Source organism: Aptenodytes patagonicus, chromosome 9 (assembly GCF_965638725.1).
Source record: "Aptenodytes patagonicus chromosome 9, bAptPat1.pri.cur, whole genome shotgun sequence".
Classification (NCBI taxonomy): Eukaryota; Metazoa; Chordata; class Aves; order Sphenisciformes; family Spheniscidae; genus Aptenodytes; species Aptenodytes patagonicus.
Window position 1 is genome coordinate 24593620 of NC_134957.1, and position 10608 is coordinate 24604227.

The window sequence follows — 10608 nt, forward strand, 5'->3', positions numbered from 1 at the left end:
CAGCATGGGCGCCTCCCCTGTCCTGGCTGGCAGCGTGATCCCTCGCACGCTCCGCCTCTGGAGGAAAGGCACTGAAGAAGAGCAGCCCGTGAGGGACCTCCCCAGTAAGCAGCCGCCAGCCAGGCTCGGGACACCGAGCGCCACCACCCCCAGAGCCCCACTGACCGGCCAATGCACCACCCGCCCCTGGCGCTGGACACAGAGCCTCCCCTCCCTGCTCAGTCCCACGGCCAGGGGCAATCCCAGAGGGCCTCAAGCCTGTCTGGCACCATTGGCCCCGGGGAGAGCCCAGCTGGCTCTTCCCAGGCCCCTGCTCCTCCAGCATGTCCCTGGGAACGACGTGCAGGAGCCTTTGTGCCAACACCTTCCCGGGGACGGAGCAGCCTGGAGGCTCTCCCACCGCTCCTCCTTGCCTTTCTGGAAGATCTGGCAGCTGCTCAGATCGCCAGGAGTCTCCCCAGATCACCAGGCCCTTCTGGAGAGAAGAGTGTGGCTTCGCACTGGCCCGGCCCGGCCCGGCCCGGCTCCCCCCAGCCCCGGGATGCTCCCCAGCCAGTCACACAGCCATTTGGTGAACGGCTTAATTAATCTACTGAAAGGACCACTGCCGGCCCGAGCTGGAGTTCAGCCGCTGCTCTGCTCGTCCGCCAGTCTCTTGTCTCTCTCTTCAGCAACGGTCAGGCGGACGCCCTTTCCACGGGGCAGGGAGATCCACGGCTTGTTGCCCTGCAGCAAGGGAGAAGCAGCCACCTCACATCACGAAACCGGACAGGGGCAGAGCTCTCCCTCTCAGGGGGGAAAAGCAGCAGAAGCCAGCCCCTGCCCATGCTGGGCAGGCAGCTCCAGCCCGGAGCAGGCAGAACCACAGGGAGCGGAGCCAGAACTGATGCCAGCACTGGAGCTTCACTGTGTGGGAAGGCAGCCGCACCGGCCTACAGAGCGGCCACCTGGTGACACCTACGTCCCACAGGAACCCTGGCACACCTCGAGGAGCCAAACAGCTCTCTGGCCCCAAGGCCCCTACCAAACATTCCCCACCACCTTCTCGGTTCTGTCAGCACCAAGGAGGCGACCCTGTTTCATCGTCCGGGTTGTCGGCGTGATCCCTCGCACGCTCCACCTCCAGAGGAAAGGCACGGAAGAGGAGCAGCCCGTGAGGGACCTGCCAGAGCCGGCTGGGGAGAGGGCTGGTCCCCCCCAAGGCCCATGGCGACTCCCGGGAGCACCCCCGGCATGCCCAATGGCCTCTGGGCACGATGCCGCCCCCCCATCACAAAGCCCTGGTGCTGGCTGTGGAGACGCCGACGCCCGTGACCGGGCCTGCGGGCCTCCCCCGCGTTTCTCTACGAGGGCACCGGAGCATCCCCAGGCCCGGGGACCCTGCGTGGGAGCAATGCCTGGGGACAAGGCCCAGAGCGCTGGCACCCGGAGCTGCTGAACGCACACAGGACTGAGCTCTGCAGAGCCGCCGGCACCGGGGGGATGTGGGAGGTGTTGGCTCGGGCCTGCCGGGGCCTCTGTGAGGGGAGAGCAGGGCTTGCCCCGTGCCGGTCCCAGCCGGTCGCAGCCGGTCGCAGCCGGTCCCGGGCGTGGGCGTCTCCACAGCGACTGCCAGGGCTTTGTGACGGGAGGCCTCATCATGCCCCGAGGCCATTGTGACGGGGGTCCCCGCGGTGACCGTGGGGGCATTTAAGGAGCGAGAGCCCTGGGGTGCCCACTCCCAGGAGAGCACCTCCCTCAGGAGGCAGCATCTCCCCTGGGTGGCCGGTCTGCGGCAGACGACGCCGAAGATGCCCATGGATGAGGAGGCGAACGCCCGCTCTCAGCCCGCCAGCGGGCTGCCGAGCCTGCAGAAGAGGTGCCAGGTGAGGGACGGGGCCGGAGGAAGAGGCCGGTGGTGGGACGGGGCCGCACGGAGCTGCCTTGGTGCCGGGGCCGGGCTTGCCGGCACTGTGGGGGCCGCTGTGCCAAGGCAGCCGCCTCCATCCCATGCCGCCTCCTCCTCCTGCCCGCAGGTGGGCCGCAGGCAGCCACAGGCAGCGCCGCAGGGCAGCCAGGGCCAGGCCTCGTCCCTCCATGGGGACAGGCTGCCACGGCTCCCCTGCCCAGAGAGCTTGCAGGCCGCTGGGAGCCACCGCGCACAGGTAGGGAGCCCGAGGGAGACGGGGCCGAATGTCTTCCCGACCCCAGGAGCTGCTGACGGGCAGGTGGGAGGTGCAGGAGGGGACAGGCGGGCCCTGCCCCCGTAGCAAGCTGAGCCCCCTGGGCCGGGCCGGGCCGGGCCGGGCAGGCTGCCCAGGCATGCTGGGGGTGCTCCCGGGAGTTGCCATGGGCCGCGGGGGGCTTCCCAGCCGGCTCTGGGAGCAGGGCGGCAGCCGCCTGCGGGGCTGAGCAGGGGAGCCCAGCCGCAGGAGCTCTTCCAGCCGGGGCACGGGGGCAAGGGCCACAGTCACGCAGCCTCTCTCCTCGGCTTCTCTTACAGATGGACAGCCTGGCGTGCAGGGTGGCACTGCCCCGCAGCAGGGTGACGCGGGAGGAGGCAGCCTTGCCGCCTCTCCCCAGGCAGGCGGCGGCACCCAGGCACGCACCCGCAGCTCTGCCACCAGCAGCTGCCAGCACCTGCCTCAAGCTGCCTCCTCTGCCAGCAGCACCCTCTGCATCTTCTGCCGGGGGCAGGGAAACAGCCATCAGCACCGCAACCAGCGGCTGCCGACGGCTTGTCCCATCTGCTGGGGGCATCCGCGGTGACCGGGGCACAGCCGCGAGGGTGGAAAGCTGGAGGCCTGCCCCGCACAGCCCCGCAGCCTACACCGCGGCTCTGCAGGATGCAGCCCAGCACGTCGTGAGTGAGGTCGTGCGCAGGTCTGTGGCTGTGATCCAGGCATCCGGCCAGCAGCCGGCAGAAGAGAGGGACCTGGCACAAAGCTTGGATGCGGCGACAGCAGCAAGAACACCTGCTGCCCCTCAGGACGCTGGGTCTCCCTTGGCTGGAGAGCCTCAGGGAGAGGCCAGCACAGCCGTTGTCTCCCCGGCAGCGCCCGAGGATGAAGCGGCTGCTTCATTGCCTCAAAAGCCTCCGGCAGACTCTGGCACACCCCACCTCGCCTCAGCAGCGGACAACGAAGGAGACACAGCGGCTTCTCCCTTCGCTTGGGACCCTTGGCACCAGGTGAGCCAGGCGCGCGTGGCCAGCATCAGGTATCCCGAGGCACCGGAGGCAGGTGCAGCACCCAGGGTGTGTGTGGCAGGGAGATGCCTGGTGCTCTCCGTGTCATCCCGCTGACATGCCCTCCATCCCCTGCCTGTGCTCTTGCTCTCCCCTCCCATGCTCCGCCTCTGGAGTAAAGGCACTGAAGAAGAGCAGCCCATGAGGGACCTCCCCCAGACGCCAGCCGGGCTCGGGACGCCGAGTGCCACCACCACCCCCAGAGCCCAGCCGGCTGGCCAATGCACCGCCCACCCCTGGTGCTGGTCACAGAGCCACAAGGGAGAAGCCACCCCACACCGCGGGACCCAGACAACTAACTCCCAGCACCGAGAGAGAGAGAGAGAGAGAGAGAGACAGCTGGGGAGAGCTGGGCAGAGCTGTTAGCTTTTGATGGTTCTGCTGTGGGTGAGGTTTCCAAGGGAATGGCTCTCGGGGACTTTGCTGGGCTTCCCAGGACAAGAAGCCTCTACCACTCCCCTGGCTCAGACCAGCATTACCAGTGATCTTGGACTCTCTGCCAGTACTGCCCCAACCAGACCTTCTCCGTGAAGAGTCCCTGTTTGGAAACCGTTGGGTTATGTGATAAAGCTCCTCTGCAGACCCACGCGGGGGCTCAGAGAGAGACAATGGCAGGAGGGGCAGCCCAAACCATACCCTGCCGGGCTACTCCCAAGCCTGTCCCAGGGCCATCAGCCCATCAAAGGCTCACCTGCACAAGCCCAGCGGAGCACAGGGACGCACCGTGGCAAGTGGGAACCCAAAGCAAGGGCTGTCCCACACAGCCCCCCAGCCCCTGCCACAGCTCTGCAGGACACAGTCCAGTCACTCGCGTGTGCAGCCCTGAGCCACGCGGCAGCAACGAGCCGGGGATGCACAAGCGCTACATCTGCTTAGAATCATAGAATCCTTTAGGTTGGAAAAGATCCTTAAGGTCATCGAGTCCAACCGTAAACCTAACACTGCCAAGTCCACCACTAAACCGTGTCCCTAAGCGCCCCGTCCACACGTCGTTTTAAATACCTCCAGGGATGGTGACTCAACCACTTCCCTGGGCAGCCTGTCCCAGTGCTTGACAACCCTTTTGGTGAAGCAATTTCTCCTAATATCCAATCTAAACCTCCCATGGTGCAACTTGAGGCCGGTTCCTCTTGTCCTATTGCTTGTTACTTGGGAGAAGAGACCCACACCCCCCTCGCTACAACCTCCTGTCAGGTAGTTGTAGAGAGCGACAAGATCTCCCCTCAGCCTCCTTTTCTCCAGGCTGAACAACCCCAGTTCCCTCAGCCGCTCCTCATCAGACTTGTTCTCCAGACCCTTCACCAGCTTCGTTGCCCTTCTCTGGACACGCTCCAGCACCTCAGTGTCTTTCTTGTTGTGAGGGGCCCAAAAAAGTATTTGAGGTGCGGCCTCACCAGTGCCGAGTACAGGGGGGGCAATCACTTCCCTACTCCTGCTGGCCACACTATTGCTGATACAGGCCAGGATGCCATTGGCCTTCTTGGCCGCCTGGGCACGCCGCCGGCTCATGTTCAGCCGCCTGTCGACCAACACCCCCAGGTCCTTTTCCGCCGGGCAGCTTTCCAGCCACTCTTCCCCAAGCCTGTAGCGTTGCATGGGGGTGTTGTGACCCAAGTGCAGGACCCGGCACTTGGCCTTGCTGAACCTCATACAGTTGGCCTGGGCCCATCGATCCAGCCTGTCCAGGTCCCTCTGCAGAGCCTTCCTACCCTCGAGCAGATCAACACTCCCGCCCAACCCGGTGTCGTCTGCACACTTACTGAGGGTGCACTCGATCCCCTCGTCCAGATCATTGATAAAGATATTGAACAGAACTGGCCCCGATCCTGAGCCCTGGGGAACACCACTTGTGACCAGCCGCCAGCTGGATTGAACTCCATTCACCACCGCTCTTTGGGCCCAGCCATCCAGCCAGTTTTTTACCCATGAGCAGCCAGTTTCTCCAGGAGAATGCTGTGGGAAACGGTGTCAAAGGCTTTACTAAGTTCCAGGTAGACAACATCCACTAAGCGGGTCACCTTGTCATAGAAGGAGATCAGGTTAGTCAAGCAAGACCTGCCTTTCACAAACCCATGCTGACTGGGCCTGATCACCTGGTGGTCCCGTACGTGCCGCATGATGGCACTCAAGATGATCTGCTCCATAGCCTTCCCCGGCACCGAGGTCAGGCTGACAGGCCTGTAGTTCCCCAGATCCTCCTTCCGGCCTTTCTTGTAGACGGGCGTTACGTTTGCTAACCTCCAGTCAACTGGGACCTCCCCGGTTAGCCAGGACTGCTGATAAATGATTGAAAGTGGCTTGGCGAGCACCTCCGCCAGTACCCTTGGGTGGATCCCATCTGGCCCCATAGTCTTGTGTGCGTCTAAGTGGCATAGCAGGTCGCTAACCATTTCCCCTTGGATTATGGGGGCTTCGTTCTGCTCCTCGTCCTGGGCTTCCAGCTCAGCGGACTGGCTACACCGGGAACAATTGGTCTTACTATTAAAGACTGAGGCAAGGAAGGCATTAAGTACCTCAGCCTTTGTCACTACGTTTCCCCCTGTTCCAGTAAAGGATGGAGATTTGCCTTAACTCTCCTTTTGCTGTTAATGTATTTCTAGGAGGAGCCAGGGGCCTTGGCCGAGGAGGAGGAGGAGTGGGAAGACGACAGCGACAAAGAGCTGTCCCAAGGGGAAGACATCACCACCTACAACATCTGGGTCAACCCCTTGGTCCCGGAACTCTTCCAGGACCCCCACGCTGGTCCCCAGGAGGGGCCCAGCTGGCCCAGCAGCATGGGCACAGAGGCGGCAGGAGAGGCAGCCGGCGACCTGCAGAGCGTGTCTCCTGCCCCGGCGGGGCTCACGGACACCGAACCGGCAGCTTCAGCCTTGGCTGGAGCTCCTGAGGAGGAGCCTCAAGCTCGCACGGCACAAGAGGAGGCAAAGGCACCAGCTTCTCCTGTCTGTGGCGAGCAGGCCACAGCAGCACAGGCAGAGAGCCAGGCACCTGTCCCGCACAGCCCCACGGCCTACACCGCGGCTCTGCAGGATGCAGCCCAGCGTGTCGTGAGCGAGGTCGTGCGCAGGGCTGTGGCTGTGATCCAGGCATCCGGCCAGCAGCCGGCAGAAGAGAGGGACCTGGCACAAAGCATGGATGCGGCGACAGCAGCAAGAACACCTGCTGCACCTCAGGACACCGGGTCTCCCTTGGCTGGAGAGCCCCAGGGGGAGGCCAGCACAGCCCCTCTCGTCCCAGCGGCAAGGGAGGATGGAGAAAACATGGCTTCTCCCATGTCTGGAGACCATCAAGGAGAGACCAGCACAGCCGTTGTCTCCCCGGCAGCGCCCGAGGATGAAGCAGCTGCTTCATTGCCTCAAAAGCCTCCGGCAGACGCTGGCACACCCCACCTTGCACCAGCAGCGGATGACAAAGGAGACGCAGCGGCTTCTCCCTTGGCTCAGGACCGTCGGCACCAGGTGAGTCAGGCGCGCGTGGCCAGCACCGGGCATCCCGAGGCACTGGAGGCAGGCGCAGCACTCAGGGTGTGTGCGGCAGGGAGATGCCTGGCGCTCTCCGTGTCATCCCGCTGACATGCCCTCCATCCCCTGCCTGAGCTCCTACTCTCCCCGCGCAGGTGGCCTCCGGGCACAAAGGCGATGCACAGCCCTCCTCCGGCTGCAGGGTCGTGCCCGAGGATGACCCAGGTATGTCCCCGAGTCGAGCGCTGCCCAGGCTAGGGCAGGCCTCCTGGCCCGGCTGTCCCGGCGAGCGGCACCCAGGTCAGGCCGGCAGCACTGTGCGCACGGGGGCTAGCCGTTCCCTGGCCACCCCTCCCTGGGGAAAGCCCTCGGTGGCGGGGGGCAGGCAGGAGCTTGCCCGTCGCCCGCCAGACCCTCACCTACAGCTCTCCTTCCCCCACAGGCATCGACGCCCCCCCGCATGCCCTGGCTCAACAGCGACGGCCCTCCCTCTTCAGGAGGGCGCTCAGGGCTCTGCGCAAGGCTTTCCGCTGTACCTGCATCGCAGGACAGCAAGAGCAGCAGCGCCCCGCTGCCAGCGCCAGGCGTGTCCCCAGAGATGGCGGCTGGCCCTGAGCCTGCGCAGCATCCAGAGGGAGTGGCACGGGGAGGCACGCGAGGGATGGGTGCATGGACGGCACCCCAGCCATTCAGCTGCCCTGAGGACATCGTGCTGCCAGCCTCTGCTTGGCCGTTGATGCTTTCTGAGGCCAATAAAAGATGACAATTTTCCCCCCGTGCTCGTCTGGTCCATCTTGGGAGAAAGACCGGTGCAGGCAAGGCCCATGCTAGCCGGCAGAGCTGGAGAGCCCCTGTGCTCCCTCTTCTACAGGCCGAGCGGGGCCCGCAATTTCAGCCTCTGCCCGTGCCTCTGGCGCTCCAGCTCCCGACCAGCCTCTGCTGTCCTCACTTCACGGTGCCTGTGTTTTGAGTTAATCGCTGTCCTCAGCGTGTCCTGGCATTGGTTGGGGAGAGCCCTGAGCTGGTATTGACAGCAAGCTGGCAGTCTAGTTGGATCCCCTCAAGCTCCCTTCCCACCCATCTGTCTCCAATTCTAGTGAAGGACTTTGAGCATTTCAGATCTATTGTAAATTTGTGTTTTACCTAATCTTGTACTGTACTGCATCACCTTGGTCTCACGAGCAACCTCCCCATTGGGGAGGGGGGTGTAGGACCAGCTCCGTGAGCCCCTTGCCCCTCCATTTTTAAGACCCTCCTCCACTGTTCTGGTGCTCTCCCATCAACAGCAGTGAGTGCAATGCTGGACCCTGTTGGTAAGTCCCTCCCCAGAGGTATGTGATCAAGGCTTTCCTTCCAGTCCCAGCATCAGGGCATTCCTGCTGCCCTTGGTGTCTTCTTTTACAGCCGTGTCAATGACCTGCCAAGGCACAAGCAATCGCGTGCCTTGTGCTTCTCATTCTGAAGGCGTGCCCAGGCAAGGCTTTCATGGCAGAGATTAAAACAGGTTTTGCATCCCTGGACCAACAGCTGTTTTCCATCAGATTGAAGTACATTCAGGTACCAGCCTGGCGGTGTCCTGCGGGGCTCCCAGAAGGCTTGTTGGCTCTACTTTGGGGCTCTGGGCCAGTCCCTCCTCCTCGTCGCCTTTGCCATGCTCCAGCACCACCTTGCCTCCAGTATTGCGAAAAGCTGAGCTGGCAACCTCCACACTGCTATGGTCAAGGCAGGGACCGGTAATGACCGAGTTGCTCAGCCATGGTCTTTCTCCTTGCTGAATGTCTGCTGCTGACTTGGATGTCTAGTCTTTGTTTTTCAGGCTTTTTGCTCTCGCCAGCCAACACCTTGGGCCATTTTCTACTCAGTTTTGCCACTGTCTTTTCTCCTTCTTTAGCCTTCTGTTGTGATCTTTGGACTTCCAGTTTTCTGAAGTGGCTCTGATCGGTGCCAATACCCTCGTGGACCTTGTAAGCGCCCAGCTTGTTGCTTGCCCTCCAGCTTCCCTTCCCATTCTCTGCTCCTTTCTCCTTAAAGCCTCTCTGCATCATTTCTAAGGACTTGAACTTTTTGGGTCTCGATGGCTTTCTGCAGTGATTCGCTTCTTTTAAGATCAAATCTTTCCTTCCTGAAATTCAGCACCCCTGGGGTAACCCTGATGCCCCTGCACCCATGTTTGCTGTGGTCTCCATGCTGGAGAAGCTGGAGAAGCTGGAGAAGCAGTTGTGGGGGATGAGGGTGCAGCCGGCTGTTGTGCCCCTGCTCTTGGGCTGCAGGACAGGCAGGGAGTTGCCACGGAAAAGTGTCCGTGGTTTAACCTTGGCTCTCCTTAAGCGACCTGTTTGTGCAGATGGGTGTGATCTGGTGCAGACACTTAGGAACAGCTTGTGTCCCCGGGGCGGCCCTGCCCTTTGGTGACCTCCCCAGATCCTGCAGCCCTCGCTGCACCAGCTCACACCCCAAGCCAACAGTTCCTGGGTGTTGCAGGCTCCTCTGCACACCACCCTGGCTACGTCCCCCTTATCATCCCTGCGAAGCCTCCGATGCTCCCTGCTTCACCACTCCTGTTGGCAGTTGCTTCTGCCTTTGATCTTGGCTCTGAAATGTTTAATGGCCATTTGCCTCAAGCTGGCTTTTTGAACCTGGGCGGAAATCTAATTGTGCTGTTAAAACGCAATGCTTGCAGCTACAAGGGCTGGATGAGGAACTGCTACTTACCCGCCATGTGGCTACTGCCACAAACAGCAAGCGCTCCTTCCCACTTTACGTCCTGGGTCTGGCATGCAAATACTCTGATCTTTCACCGACACTCGTAGGAAAATCCCCTTTACCCAAACCAGTGCTTGTTCTGCCACAGACCAAGCTTGTTTTCCGTGCATGCACAGACCCAGCCTTACAGAGAGCATGGCTTCTGCAAGGGTCCCATGGCAGGGCTAGCCCCATGCACCACCAGCATCACCTGGGAGCTGCAACCAGAAGCAGAGGAGCAGGGCAGGGCTTGGCCATGGCAGCTGGCTGGGGTATGGCATCTCCCACCAGTATTTCCTGCAGGCAGGTGCGCAGGCACCAGCACTGAGCTGGGCACAGCCATGGTGGGGCCTCAGGGAGGGGGTTGCTGCCCACTCCAGCACAAGAGCTGCAGCCCGTGAGAGCCCAAGGACGAGTGGTAGCACATACCTATGGTGCCTTCTTTCAGGTCAGCTGGTCCAAAAGCATAGCGAGCAGCGCTGCGGTTCCCCAGGCTGGGCTTGTTCGCAGAATATATCCGCTTCTCCCCGGGGTGGTTGGTTGGGCACAGAGAGGTGTGGTGAGAAAGCACAGCTGGCAAGCAAAGCCGTCCAGACACTCTCCTGGGGGGGGCCTGACCTGCACCGGGGCTGCAGCTGCATCTCCCTCCTGCCCCAGCAAGCCCTGGGAAGGCGGATGCAGCCGCGCTGGCTGCAGCCTGGGCCCGCAGCAGTGCCACCCCCAGCATGGGTACTGCAAGGGGGGGGCTGCAAGCAGGGCCCGCAAGCGGGGCCCCTGTGGCCTGGCACAGTGGGGACCCCCCAAAGGGCTGGGGTGAGCCTGGGCTGCAGAGCCTGGGGACGCACAGACACGCACGCACACACATGTTGCTGCAGTGGCCGGCTGTGCACACAGAAATGCACGTGCACACGTGCGCACAGGCGTGCGTGCACACACAGACTCCCACTGCTGCAGGGGCAGCTCTGCATGTGCACATCACTCATGCCCCTCGCCGCCACAGCCGGCTGTGCTCATGCACCCCCATCGCTGCTGCCGCTGCCTGTGTGCACGCACACCCACCCCACCCCACCGCCGTGACCCCCCTGTGCACACCCACCCCACCGCCGCGACCCCCCTGTGCACACCCACCCCTCCTCACTGCCGTGACCCCCCTGTGCACACCCACCCCACCCCCCCGCA